General features: G+C 52.4%; 1 protein-coding gene across 1 annotated transcript in view; it reads right to left on the bottom strand.

Moving 5' to 3' along the window:
• LOC122927081 (gap junction gamma-1 protein-like) overlaps nt 1-11,329 on the bottom strand; it is a 74,391-nt gene extending 63,062 nt beyond the window's left edge. Inside the window, exon 1 of the mRNA XM_044278657.1 lies at nt 11,306-11,329. The gene's annotated coding sequence lies outside the window, so the exon portion shown is untranslated. The remainder of the gene's footprint in view (nt 1-11,305) is intronic.
• Nucleotides 11,330-15,209: the final 3,880 nt, after the last annotated feature.

The raw sequence follows: 15,209 nt of genomic DNA, 5'->3' as shown, positions 1-15,209 counted from the left end.
GCGGTCACAGGCAGAGCTGCACACAGACTAGAGATTCCCCCTCCAGGGAAGCCAGGGACCCTCTCACGAAGCCAGGGCAAACACAAGATACCAACAGACCAGAAAGGAACTACAGGCAAGCAAGAACAGAGAAGAATCAGAAGCAGTAGGCACTGCCAGGCAGGACCTAGGACAGACTACAATCAGAAGCAGTAGGCACTGCCAGGCAGGACAGACTACAATCAGAAGCAGTAGGCACTGCCAGGCAGGACAGACTACAATCAGAAGCAGTAGGCACTGCCAGGCAGGACATAGAACAGACTGCAATCAGAAGCAGTAGGCACTGCCAGGCAGGACATAGGACAGACTACAATCAGAAGCAGTAGGCACTGCCAGGCAGGACATAGGACAGACTACAATCAGAAGCAGTAGGCACTGCCAGGCAGGACATAGGACAGACTACAATCAGAAGCAGTTTAGCACTGCCAGGCAGGACCTAGGACAGACTACAGTCAGAAGCAGTAGGCACTGCCAGGGAGGACATATGACAGACTACAATCAGAAGCAGTAGGCACTGCCAGGCAGGACCTAGGACAGACTACAATCAGAAGCAGTAGGCACTGCCAGGCAGGACATAGGACAGACTACAATCAGAAGCAGTAGGCACTGCCAGGCAGGACATAGGACAGACTACAATCAGAAGCAGTAGGCACTGCCAGGCAGGACATAGGACAGACTACAATCAGAAGCAGTTTAGCACTGCCAGGCAGGACATAGGACAGACTACAATCAGAAGCAGTAGGCACTGCCAGGCAGGACATAGGACAGACTACAATCAGAAGCAGTAGGCACTGCCAGGCATGACATAGGACAGACTACAATCAGAAGCAGTAGGCACTGCCAGGCAGGACATAGGACAGACTACAATCAGAAGCAGTAGGCACTGCCAGGCAAACAAGGAACAGACAAGGATGACATAAACATCATACAGGACAGGTACAGATCAGACACGGACATAACCTCAAACACCATCACAGAACAGGTACCATCAGACAAAGCAGCAACAATGCATCACCAGGTGACTCCACAAACAAGGGCAGATAGGACAGAACCCTGGGTCAGCAGCCAAGGTGTAACTTTTCATATACTTTTGTAGCAGTCTGTAATATAGCGGCCTGTGATGGGATGCAGCTGGTATTCCGATAATATCGCCAGTGGCAGATAAATATGTTCACATATTTTTCTGCCACTGATGAAGAAACCCTTGCGGTTTTGAAACGCGTCTGGCGATATTATCTGAATACCAGCTGCATCCTTTTGCCACATCACAGACCGCTATATTACAGACTGCTACAAAAGTATATGAAAAGTTACACCTTGGCGTCCGGAAATCTAAACTACGCATGCGCGAAGTGCCGCTACCAGCGAGAGCCGACTTGTGAGACTGCCAGCGTACGAGCCATTCGCAACACGGATTCCAGCAGGTACCACTCCACAGACGGAGATAAGGTTTATTAGATGAGGGCACAAAGTGTGAACGTAGGACGCACACAGCTAGTAAAACAGTTAACCCTTTATCACAGACAGCTCAATATTTTTAATGAAAACATGATTTTTAGCCCCAAATAAGTAAAATGGAATCATAAAAAAATTGTCCCCAAAGGTGTACACAGCCGTTAGACATCCTGACTTTCCTCTGCTCTCTGACTCTCCTCTGCCGCTCTCTACCATGTGTTGCCTCCATGATGCAGATGCTGCCACAAATACTACAGCTCTCGACTCCCCCTGACACATAACAAAACCCGAAAAATCAATAGGCAACCCTGGCACCAATCTGACTAAAGAGCTGAGACCTCCAGGACTGCAGAGCGGAGATGGAGGACATTCTAAGGAGCACTTCACCACAAACAATCCCTCGTCAAAGTCCTCGCTGGCTGCTGGTAAACAGGAGACTCCACATCTCTCATATCTTCCCTGTCTCTCAATCCTAAGGAACTATTTAACACTTTCATCTCTTCTCTGTCCCCCAGTGCCCCCCCCCCAGCCATATACTTCAAACAAAAGACTGCCGACATCAGAGAAACCTTCAGCCTACAGTCCCCACAGCTCCTCTACACAACCATTCAGTCCTCTTCCCCCAAAACCTGCCTCTCCACCATTAGAGAAGAACTTTCCACCCTTCTCTCCAGTTCACATCTCACCACCTCTGCACTGGACCCCATCCCATCCTCAGCAGTGTTTATTCCTGCCCTATCCCATCTCTTTGTTACGTACACTGGCTGTGGAACCATTGTGCCAAGTAGCCAGTTTGATGCTGAGCAAATTCCTAAGTGATTTTTTTTCTGTTGCCTCCCTGGATGTGGACTTTACTTTTGGTTACCCACCACACTGCTATCTTAAGACACAGCAGTACAGGAATACAGACAGAAGCCGGCATACCCAGACAGAGCACAAACAATGGCTAGTACACTAGCTCAGAATTCAGACATTAAAAAATAGAACAAACCCACTCCACCAAGAGCCATCCCTCACCCAGAACCATCCTCCACCATGAGCCATCCCTCACCCAGAGCCATCTCTCACCATGAGCCATCTCTCTCACAGAGTCATCCTCCACCATGAGGCATCCCTCACCCAGATCCATTCTTCACCATGAGTCTCCCTCACCCAGAGCCATCCCTCACGCAGAGCCATTCTTACCCATGTGCCATCCCTCACCAAGAGCCATTCTTCGATATGAGCCATCTCTCTCACGGAGTCATCCTCCACCATAAAACATCCCTCACCCAGAGCCATTCTTCACCATGAGTCTACCTTACCCAGAGCGATCCCTCACCAAGAGCCATTCTTCACTATGAGACATCTCTCTCACAGAGTCCTCCTCCACCATGAGGCATTCATCACCATGAGTCTCCCTCACCTAAAGCCATTGTTCACCATGAGCCATCCCTCACAGAGCCATTTTTCGCTATGGACTGTCCCTTGCCCAGAACCATCCCTAATTATGAACCATCCCTCACCCAGAACCACCCTCCACCATGAACCATCCCTCACCAAGAGCCATTCTTCACCATGAGCCATTCCTCACCCAGAACCATTCTTCACCATAAGCTATCCCTCACCCAGAGCCATTCTTCACCATGAGCCAATATTCACCATGAGCCATCCCTCACCCAGAGCCATTCTTCACAATGAGCCACCCCTCACTCAGAGCCATCCCTTGCCCAGAACCATCCCTTATCATGAGCTATCCCTCGCCCAGAACCAACCATTATCATGAGCTATCCCTCACCCAGAACCATCCTCTACTATGAGCCATCCCTCACCCAGAGCCATTCTTCACCATTATCTATCCCTCACCCAGAGCCATTCTTCACCATGAGCCATCCCTCACCCAGAGCCAATTTTTACCATGAGCCATCCCTCACCAGAGCCATTCTTCACCATGAGCCATCCCTCACCAGTGCCATTCTTCACCATGAGCCATCCCTCACCAGAGCCATTCTTCACCATGAGCCATCCCTCACCAGTGCCATTCTTAACCATGAGCCATCCCTCACCAGTGCCATTCTTCACCATGAGCCATCCCTCACCAGAGCTATTCTTCACCATGAGCCATCCCACACCTAGAGCCATTCTTTGACATGAGCCATCCCTCACAAGTGCCATTCTTCACCATGAGCCATCCCTCACCAGTGCTATTCTTCACCATGAGCCATCCCTCACTCAGAGCCATTTTTCGCTATGAGCTATCCCTCGCCCAGAACCATCCCTTATCATGAGCTATCCCGCACCAAGAACCATCATCTACCATGAGCCATCCCTCACCCAGAGACATTCTTCACCATAAGCCATCCATCACCCAGACCCATTCTTCGCCATGAGCCATCCCTCACTCAGAGCCATTCCTCCCCTTGAATGGCCATTACCCTGAGACATCTCTAAGAGTGGCCAATACGCTGGGTTATCCCTTACCCAGAGCTGCCCCTCTCCCAGAGCCATCCCTCCCCCACAGTGGCCATTACCCTGAGCTATCCCTCGCCCAGAAACATCCCTCACACATAGCAGTCATCATCTACAGCCATTTCTTACCCAGATCCAAACTTCATCCATAGATGTCCCTCGCCCCTTAACCATCCTGCACCCAGAGCTGCCCTTCAACTACAGACTCCAAGCACTCCTCTCCTAAAGCTTCTTCTCACCCACACCCTCTTTGATTTTCGCATCTCTTACATAGTATCTTAGCCAGTTTCTCAATGGGGGGAGGTTCAGGGGTATATGTTTTCTACCAAAGAACAATAGTACGTGCTGGAGGAGTTCTGTTCCCAGGGTTGTCAGCAAAGAAGTGGCATAGACTCTCAGATCACTCGTCCACTAATGGGTGGACATTCAATTGTCTCTGATCTACAGATACTATCAGAAAATTTAGTTCTGGATATTTTTACTTCTTCATTCAACCATGATTTGAGAATCAGAACATTGATCAATTATTTAAGTTTGAGCTGGGCACAAAACAATGTCTCCTGTCATCGGAGGGGCAGCCAGACATCCCACCATGAATGGAGGAGAGCTGGCATCTGCTGACGTGCCAGATGTGTAATAGCTGAGGTTCTGGCCTTTAGACTGTTATTAAAAACCAGCCATAAAAATCCTAGCCGAGGCTGAGGCAGGAAGAGCGGCTAATGGACAGTGCTAGACTGTGATTCACCAGGAATGTCTCTCCACATGTAACGCTCGTATTTCTACATGATGCATCCAGCTGGGGCAATGAAGCCAACGTGTCGTTGATGCTGAGCGATGTGGTGAGAGCCGACAAGTAGGCAGCCAAGAAAGCCAAAACTTGTTACACCCAGAAACGTATGGAAGTATGTTATTTCCCCATAGTAAATGGTACAAATATTAGATGTAACCATGGACTTCTGCAGATTATTACACTCATCGTGGAACATTAGGACATCAGCTCCAGAATAATGCTCCAACTGCTGCAGAACAATTTGTAGAGGATCCTGAGGAGCATTGGATCAGCCATCTGATGGGCTGGAGATGGTACAGAGAGGAGATCCAAGTCTCACAGGTCACGAAGGACAAAAGGAAACCTCTGCTGCACCTCCTGACACTTTGGGAGTCTTGGTGGTCACCTATAGTCCTGGTAGTCTTGTGGGTTGTGAGGAGGGGGTTGTGGGTCAGAACTCCAGGATCTCTCAGCAATGTAACTCAGAACACAAAATGTCAGCTTCAGTTAAATGAAAATTGCAATGTAAAGGTGGTTTTACTCTAGTCCATGGCATAGCAAGTCAACGGTTCTTCACATCTGCCCGGGGTACTGTATTAGGAATGAGCACCAGGGTCTGCCGGCAATCACTGCCCTTAACCGACCATGAGGCACCTGTACATCATGAGCGTTCAGGGGCTTTATGGAGTGGAGTCACACGCTGAGTCCGCTCCATACGCAGCAGCTGTCACCAGGATCGGAGAGGAGTCTGATCCCATCACTGAACCCCTCACAGATTGTGGGGTTAGACAGAGAAGGAGGCTCCCTCGGCCTTCATATCGGAGCCTCTGTGGTGAAATCATGGGGCTCTGATCGGCCGCTATGTGAAGACTCCCAGCGCTGTCACAGCAACCTGCCGGCAGAGCCGTGCCTGAGGCAGCCTGGCAGGATCCCACAGACTGCAATGGTATTCCACTGCAGTCTATGGTACAAGGCCCTTCATCACATCCGAATGGTATCATCCTTCCTGTGCAGTGAACTCTGTAGCACAAAACAAGTAAAAAAAAAAAGACTCTGCAGAGCGAAATATAAATAAATATTATGGGGTCAGAAAATAAACATTTTTAAAGGTTTTATTTATGTAAGCAGTAAAACATAATAGGAACGACATGAACCGGCGGTGATCATGCTGATCCGCAGAATAGGGTCGCCGCGTCATTTATAGCAAACGCTGTAAACACAGAATCCCAAAAAATAGCAGAATTCAGGTCTTGTTTTCTTTTTTTTTAGTTTTACCCCATTTTTCAATATAATCTAAGGTAGAAAGGAATATAAAACGCAAAAACGACACTTCGCCTAGTTCTTAAGGGGTTAAAGGGGTTGGCCCATCTTGGACACTGCGGTTATATCTCCCGCATACGCTCCCATGTCTGACAGGTGCTCCTTAGAACAGAGCCTGTAAAGTGAAGCGGGGCGCACTGCAGACGCCCTCCATTCATTCCGCTGAAAAATAGGCGAGTGCGCCAAATTAACATGCGACACAGTAAAGGAAAACCCAAGCAGCCCAAATGACTCCCATCATCAGGGGGTGACTATATGAATGGCCGGATGGTGGGGGACGATCAGGTCACGATACTCGCATTGGTGGCTCCCGGGGCAGTGACGTTTAGGGGGTCCACTGATATTGGTGGCTGCGGACCACCAGACCTCATGTCTGCAGCTTTGTATAACCTCTCTGGGCTTTTATACACACTTTATTGCCGTGCGTTGTTCTATGATGTTCCCACAAGCGGCAGAGAAAGTCCGGTCTGTGTGAGAGAAGACAAAAGTACAAAAAAATCACAAGACTGCAGCCGATAAACCGGCACAGAGCGGACTACACCTCCTCCCTGCGGTCTGCAAGGAGTTAAATCAAGCCCTGCAGTGCTGCTGATGGCCACTAGAGGGGGCTGCCGCTATTCTGCGCCGTGTGGAGACGTAGCTGGTGTCCTGGAGAGCAGAACCTTCTCAGCACCCCCTAGTCCTGTCTCCGGGGTATTACTGCCAGGTCCAATGTACGACTTCTGGGGACGTCTCACGTTTTGGGGACAGCCAAGGGGGTGACGTGGCCCCACATTTTCTATTCTCTGGTCTGCGGTCCTGGTTACGCTATATAGACGACATGGCAGGTTCTGTGCGGTCCGAAAGAAAAACCCCGATATCTGCAGAGTTCTCCTTCCAGGTCTGGACGTAAAAACCCGGACCGGCAGAAACAGAACAGCTGCCATCTTTAAAGAGTGAAAAGAAACAAAGTATCCCCCCAAAAAAGAACTTTCTGTTCAGAAATGGTGACTCGACAACCAGTGCACCGCACGACAACCACCACCCAGCCTCACAACCAGTGCACCGCACGACAACCACCACCCAGCCTCATAACCAGTGCACCGCACGACAACCAGTGCACCGCACGACAACCACCACCCAGCCTCATAACCAGTGCACCGCACGACAACCACCACCCAGCCTCACAACCAGTGCACCGCACGACAACCACCACCCAGCGTGACAACCAGAGCACCGCACGACAACCACCACCCAGCCTCACAACCAGAGCACCGCATGACAACCACCACCCAGCCTCACAACCAGTGCACCACACGACAACCACCACCAAGCCTCACAACCAGTGCACCACACGACAACCACCACCCAGCCTCACAACCAGTGCACCGCACGACAACCACCACCCAGCCTCATAACCAGTGCACCGCACGACAACCACCACCCAGCCTCACAACCAGTGCACCGCACGACAACCACCACCCAGCGTGACAACCAGAGCACCGCACGACAACCACCACCCAGCCTCACAACCAGAGCACCGCATGACAACCACCACCCAGCCTCACAACCAGTGCACCACACGACAACCACCACCAAGCCTCACAACCAGTGCACCACACGACAACCACCACCCAGCCTCACAACCAGTGCACCGCATGACAACCACTACCCAGCCTCACAACCAGTGCACCACACGACAACCACCACCAAGCCTCACAACCAGTGCACCACACGACAACCACCACCCAGTGTGAAAACCAGTGCACCGCATAACAACCACCACCCAGCCTCACAACCAGTGCACCGCACGACAACCACCACCCAGCCTCACAACCAGTGCACCACACGACAACCACCACCCAGCCTCACAACCAGTGCACCGCACGACAACCACCACCCAGCTTCACAACCAGTGCACCGCACGACAACCACCACCCAGCCTGACAATCAGTGCAACACACGACAACCACCACCCAGCCGCACAACCAGTGCACCGCACGGCAACCACCACCCAGCTTCACAACCAGTGCACCGCACGACAACCACCACCCAGCTTCACAACCAGTGCACCGCACGACAACCACCACCCAGCGTGACAACAAGAGCACCGCACGACAACCACCACCCAGCCTCACAACCAGTACACTGCACGACAACCACCACCCAGCGTGAAAACCAGTGCACCGCACAACAACCACCACCCAGCCTCACAAACAGTGCACCGCACGACAACCACCACCAAGCCTCACAACCAGTGCACCGCACGACAACCACCACCCAGCCTCACAAACAGTGCACCGCATGACAACCACCACCCAGCCTCACAACCAGTGCACCGCACGACAACCACCACCAAGCCTCACAACCAGTGCACCACACGACAACCATCACCCAGCCTGACAATCAGTGCACCGAACGACAACCACCACCCAGCCTGCCAATCAGTGCACCGCACGACAACCACCACCCAGCCTCACAAACAGTGCACCGCATGACAACCACCACCCAGCCTCACAACCAGTGCACCGCACGACAACCACCACCAAGCCTCACAACCAGTGCACCGCACGACAACCACCACCCAGCCTCACAAACAGTGCACCGCATGACAACCACCACCCAGCCTCACAACCAGTGCACCGCACGACAACCACCACCAAGCCTCACAACCAGTGCACCACACGACAACCATCACCCAGCCTGACAATCAGTGCACCGAACGACAACCACCACCCAGCCTGCCAATCAGTGCACCGCACGACAACAACCACCCAGCCTCACAACCAGTGCACCGCACGACAACCACCACCCAGCCTCACAATCAGTGCACTGCTGCCACGCTTGCTGATGGTTGTTGTGCGGTGCACTGGTTGTCACGCTGGGTGGTGGTTGTTGTGCGGTGCACTGGTTGTCACGCTCTGTGGTGGTTGTCGTGCGGTGCACTGGTTGTCGAGTCACCATTTCTGAACAGTAAGTTCTTTTTTGGGGGGGGGGGGGGGAGACTTTGTTTTATATAAAAGGTGATTTCATTTTCGGGGTTTCTGTCGTGTTCTGCTGAGTCTGCACCTCCGGGGTCTTCTCACGGCCGGAGGTTTCACGTGTCGGGGTCTCTCCTCATCTTTTCGGGGTCCTTCCCTGTTCTTTTTACTCTTTAAAGATGGCAGCTGTTCTATTTCTGCCGGTCTGGGTTTTTACGTCCAGACCTGGACGGTCACCTGGAAGGAGAACTCTGCAGATGTGGGGGTTTCTTCCGGACCGCACAGAACCTACCAGACAAGGAAGATGTCGTCTATATAGCGTAACCAGGACCGCAGACTAGAGAATAGCAAATGCGGGGCCACATCACCCCCATGGCTGTCCCCAAAACGTGAGACGTCCCCAGAAGTCGTACATTGGACCTGGCAGTAATACCCCGGAGACAGGACTAGGGGGTGCTGAGAAGGTTCTGCTCTCCAGGACACCTGCTACGTCTCCACACGGCGTAGTATAGCGGCAGCCCCCTCTAGTGGCAATCAGCAGCACTGCAGGGCTTGATTTAACTCCTTGCAGACCGCAGGCAGGAGGTGTAGTCCGTTCTGTGCCAGTTTATCGGCTGCAGACTTTTTTGCACTTCTGTCTTCTCTCACACAGACGGGACTTTCTCTGCCGCTTGTGGGAACATCATAGAACAACGCACGGCGGTAAAGTCTGTATAGAAGCCCAGAGAGGTTATACAAAGTCTGCCGATCAGTGCACCGCGCGACAACCATCAGCCAGTGTGACTACCAGTGCACCGCACAACCATCAGCCAGTGTGACAACCAGTGCACCGCACAACCATCACCCAGCCTCACAACCAGTGCACCGCACAACCATCACCCAGCCTTACAACCAGTGCACCGCACAACCATCACCCAGCCTTACAACCAGTGCACCGCACAACCATCACCCAGCCTCACAATCAATGCACCGCACGGCAACCACCCAGCCTCACAACCAGTGCACCGCACAACCATCACCCAGCCTCACAACCAGTGCACCGCACAACCATCACCCAGCCTCACAACCAGTGCACCGCACGACAACCATCAGCCAGCATGACAACCATCACCCAGCCTTACAACCAGTGCACCGCACGACAACCATCACCGAGCCTCACAACCAGTGCACCGCACGACAACCATCACCCAGCCTCACAACCAGTGCACCGCACGACAACCATCACCCAGCCTCACAACCAGTGCACCGCACGACAACCATCACCGAGCCTCACAACCAGTGCACCGCACGACAACCATCACCCAGCCTCACAACCAGTGCACCGCACGACAACCATCACCCAGCCTCACAACCAGTGCACCGCACGACAACCATCACCCAGCCTCGCAACCAGTGCACCGCACGACAACCATCACCCAGCCTCACAACCAGTGCACCGCACGACAACCATCACCCAGCCTCACAACCAGTGCACCGCACGACAACCATCACCCAGCCTCACAACCAGTGCACCGCACGACAACCATCACCCAGCCTCACAACCAGTGCACCGCACGACAACCATCACCCAGCCTCACAACCAGTGCACTGTACGACAACCATCACCCAGCCTCACAACCAGTGCACTGCACGACAACCATCACCCAGCCTCACAACCAGTGCACTGCACGACAACCATCACCCAGCCTCACAACCAGTGCACCGCATGACAACCATCACCCAGCCTCACAACTAGTGCACCGTACGACAACCATCACTCAGCTTCACAACCAGTGCACTGCACGACAACCATCACCCAGCTTCACAACCAGTGCACCGCACGACAACCATCACCCAGCCTCACAACCAGTGCACCGCACGATAACCATTATCCAGAGTGACAACCAGTGCATTGCACGACAACCATCACCCAGTGTGACAACCAGCTCCCCACACAATAACCAGTATCCAGCGCAATAATCAGACTCACACGACAATCGTTGTCCAGTACAAGAACCGTCACCCCGACCGACAAACAGAGCCCTCCAGGAGCCATAAGGGCGCAGAGAGAAAGGGGTTAAATCGCTGGCAGACATCAATATGTCCCTGGACCCCAATGTCTATCAGGGTCTCAACCAGCAAAAACAGCGATAAAAGAAATTCACGGAGAGAAGAAGGAGCAAAATAGTCTGAGCTCAAGAGCTGACACTCTACACCAGAGCACAGAGTCAGGAAAATAAATACTGTCATCTCTTTCCCCAGGAGCATCCTCACCCTCATCCATTATACATGGGCCCCCAGTATGAATGCCCCGGGAGTGGGCAGAGTTACTCACCGCTCTGTGCTCCCGGCTGCTGAGACCTGCTGGAGTAGAGTGTGAGGAGGACAGGATGGAGAGGAGGATGTGGGGAGCGGCCGGCTGATGGACCTGGGCTCCGGATGACGGATGGGGCTGGACATGGGGCAGTGACCGTCCTGGGGCAGCAGACATTGCACTGTCAAGCGGGGAGATCTCTGCCCGGGTGTGAGGAGGCACATCTAATTAGTCATGGCATCACACTGAGGAGTAGTGGACCACGGAGCCACCTCCAGGCTGAGGAGGCCGAGAGACGTCACCGCTGATTAAAAATGATGGACATGAAATACTGTCCTCACCTAACACAGTAAAACCGCACCGCCATCATACTGCCTGTACACCACTACATTACCGCCATCATACTGCCTGTACACCACTACATCACCGTCATCACACTGCCTGTACACCACTACATCACCGTCATCACACTGTCCGTACACCACTACATCACCGTCATCACACTGCCTGTACACCGCTATATCACCATCATCATACTGCCTGCACACTACTACATCACCGTCATCACACTGCCTGTACACCACTACATCACCATCATCATACTGCCTGCACACCACTACATCACCGTCATCACACTGCCTGTGCATCACTACATCACCGCCATCACACTGCCTGTACACCACTACATCACCGTCATCACACTGCCTGTACACCGCTACATCACCATCATCATACTGCCTGCACACCACTACATCACCGCCATCATACTGCCTGTACATCACTACATCACCGTCATCACACTGCCTGTACACCGCTACATCACCATCATCATACTGCCTGCACACCACTACATCACCGCCATCATACTGCCTGTACATCACTACATCACCGCCATCACACTGCCTGTACACCACTACATCACCGTCATCACACTGCCTGTACACCGCTACATCACCACCATCATACTGCCTGCACACCACTACATCACCGCCATCACACTGCCTGTACATCACTACATCACCGCCATCACACTGCCTGTACACCACCGTCATCATACTGCCTGTACACCGCTACATCACCGCCATCATACTGCCTGTACACCACTACATCACCGCCATCACACTGCCTGTACACCAGTACATCAACGTCATCACACTGCCTGTACACCACCACATCATCGCCATCACACTGACTGTACACCACTACATCACCACCATCACACTGACTGTACACCACTACATCACCACCATCACACTGACTGTACACCACTACATCACCACCATCACACTGCCTGAAAACACCACATCAACACCATCATACTGCCTGTACACCAGTACATCAACATCATCATACTGCCTGTACACCACCGCCATCACACTGCCTGTACACCACTACATCACCGTCATCACACTTCCCGTACACCACTACATCACCGTCATCATATTGTCTGTACACCACTACATCACCGTCATCACACTGCCTGTACACCACCACATCACCGCCATCACACTGACTGTACACCACTACATCACCACCATCACACTGCCTGCAAACACCACATCAACACCATCACACTGCCAGCACACCACAACATCACCGCCATCACATTGCCTGTACACCACCGCCATCACACTGCCTGTACACCACTACATCACCGCCATAACATTGCCTGTACACCACCACATCACCGCCATAACATTGCCTGTACACCACCGCCATCACACTGCCTGTACACCACTACATCACCACCATCATACTGCCTGCACACACTGTAAGCTCTTGTGATCAGATCCTCCCTCCTCTTGTGTCTCCTTATGGATTGTAAGCTACACATCACCGCCATCACACCACTACATCACTGTCATCACACTGCCTGTACACCACCACATCACCATCACACTGCCTGCACACCACTGTCATCACACTGCCTGTACACCACTACATCACCGCCATCACGCTGCCTGTACACCACTACATCACTGTCATCACGCTGCCTGTACACCACTACATCACCGCCATCTGTACACCACTACATCACCGCCATCACAGTGCCTGTACACCACTACATCACCACCATGACAGTGCCTGTACACCATTACATCATCGTCATCACACTGCCTGTACACCACTACATCACCATCACACTGCCTGCACACCACTACATCACTGTCATCACACTGCCTGTACACCACTACATCACCGCCATCACACTGCCTGCACACCACTACATCACTGTCATCACGCTGCCTGTACACCACTACATCACCGCCATCTGTACACCACTACATCACCGCCATCACAGTGCCTGTACACCACTACATCACCGCCATCACAGGGCCTGTACACCACTACATCACCACCATGACAGTGCCTGTACACCACTACATCATCGTCATCACACTGCCTGTACACCACTACATCACCGCCATCCCAATGCCTGTACACCACTACATCACCGCCATCACAGTGCCTGTACACCACTACATCACCGCCATCACACTGCCTGTACACCACTACATCACCGCCATCAAGCTGTCTGAACACCACTACATCACACTGCCTGTACACCACTACATCAAAGCCATCACACTGCCTGTACACCACTACATCACCACCATCACACTGCCTGTACACCACTACATCACCGCCATCACACTGCCTGTACACCACTACATCACCGCCATCACACTGCTTGTACACCACTACATCACCGCCATCACACTGCTTGCACACCACTACATCACCACCATCACACTGCCTGCACACCACTACATCACTGCCATCACACTGCCTGCACACCACCACCATCACACTGCCAGCACACCACATCATACTGCCTGTACACCATTACATCACCACCATCATACTGCCTGCACATCACTACATCACTGCCACCACACTGCCTGTACACCCTTACATCACCACCATCACACTGCCTGTACACCACTACATCACCGCCATCAAGCTGCCTGTACACCACTACATCAAAGCCATCACACTGCCTGTACACTACTACATCACCGCCATCACACTGCCTGTACACGACTACATCACTACCATCACACTGCCTTCACACCACCACCATCACACTGCCAGCACACCACATCATACTGCCTGTACACCACTACATTACCGCCATCACACTGCCTGAACACCATTACATTACCACCATCATACTGCCTGCACATCACTACATCACTGCCACCACACTGCCTGTACACCCTTACATCACCACCATCATACTGCCTGCACACCACTACATCACCGCCATCACACTGCTTGCACTCCACTACATCACTGCCACCACACTACCTGCACACCACTACATCACTGCCACCACACTACCTGCACACCACTACATCACTGCCACCACACTACCTGCACACCACTATATCACTGTCATCAAACTGCCTGAAAACCACTAGATCACCGCCATCACAATGCCTGCACACCACTACATCACCGCCATCACAGTGCCTGTATACCAATACATCACTGCCATCAGACTGCCTGCACACCACTACATCACTGTCATCACACTGCCTGTACATCACCACCATCACACTGCCTGTACACCACTACATCACTGTCATCACACTGCCTGTACATCACTACATCACCACCATCACACTGCCTGTACACCACCACATCACCGCCATCACACTGCCTGTACACCACTACATCACCACCATCACACTGCCTGTACACCACTACATCACCGCCATCACACTGCCTGTACACCACTACATCACCGCCATCACACTGCCTGTACACCACTACATCACTGTCATCACACTGCCTGTACATCACCACCATCACACTGCCTGTACACCACTACATCACCACCATCACACTGCCTGTACACCACATCACCGCCATCACACTGCCTGTACACCACTACATCACCATCATCACACTGCCTCCA

This window comes from Bufo gargarizans, chromosome 2 (assembly GCF_014858855.1).
Source record: "Bufo gargarizans isolate SCDJY-AF-19 chromosome 2, ASM1485885v1, whole genome shotgun sequence".
Taxonomy (NCBI): Eukaryota; Metazoa; Chordata; class Amphibia; order Anura; family Bufonidae; genus Bufo; species Bufo gargarizans.
The sequence above is the reverse complement of the archived record's forward strand: the minus strand, read 5'-3'. Positions and strand labels throughout refer to the sequence as shown.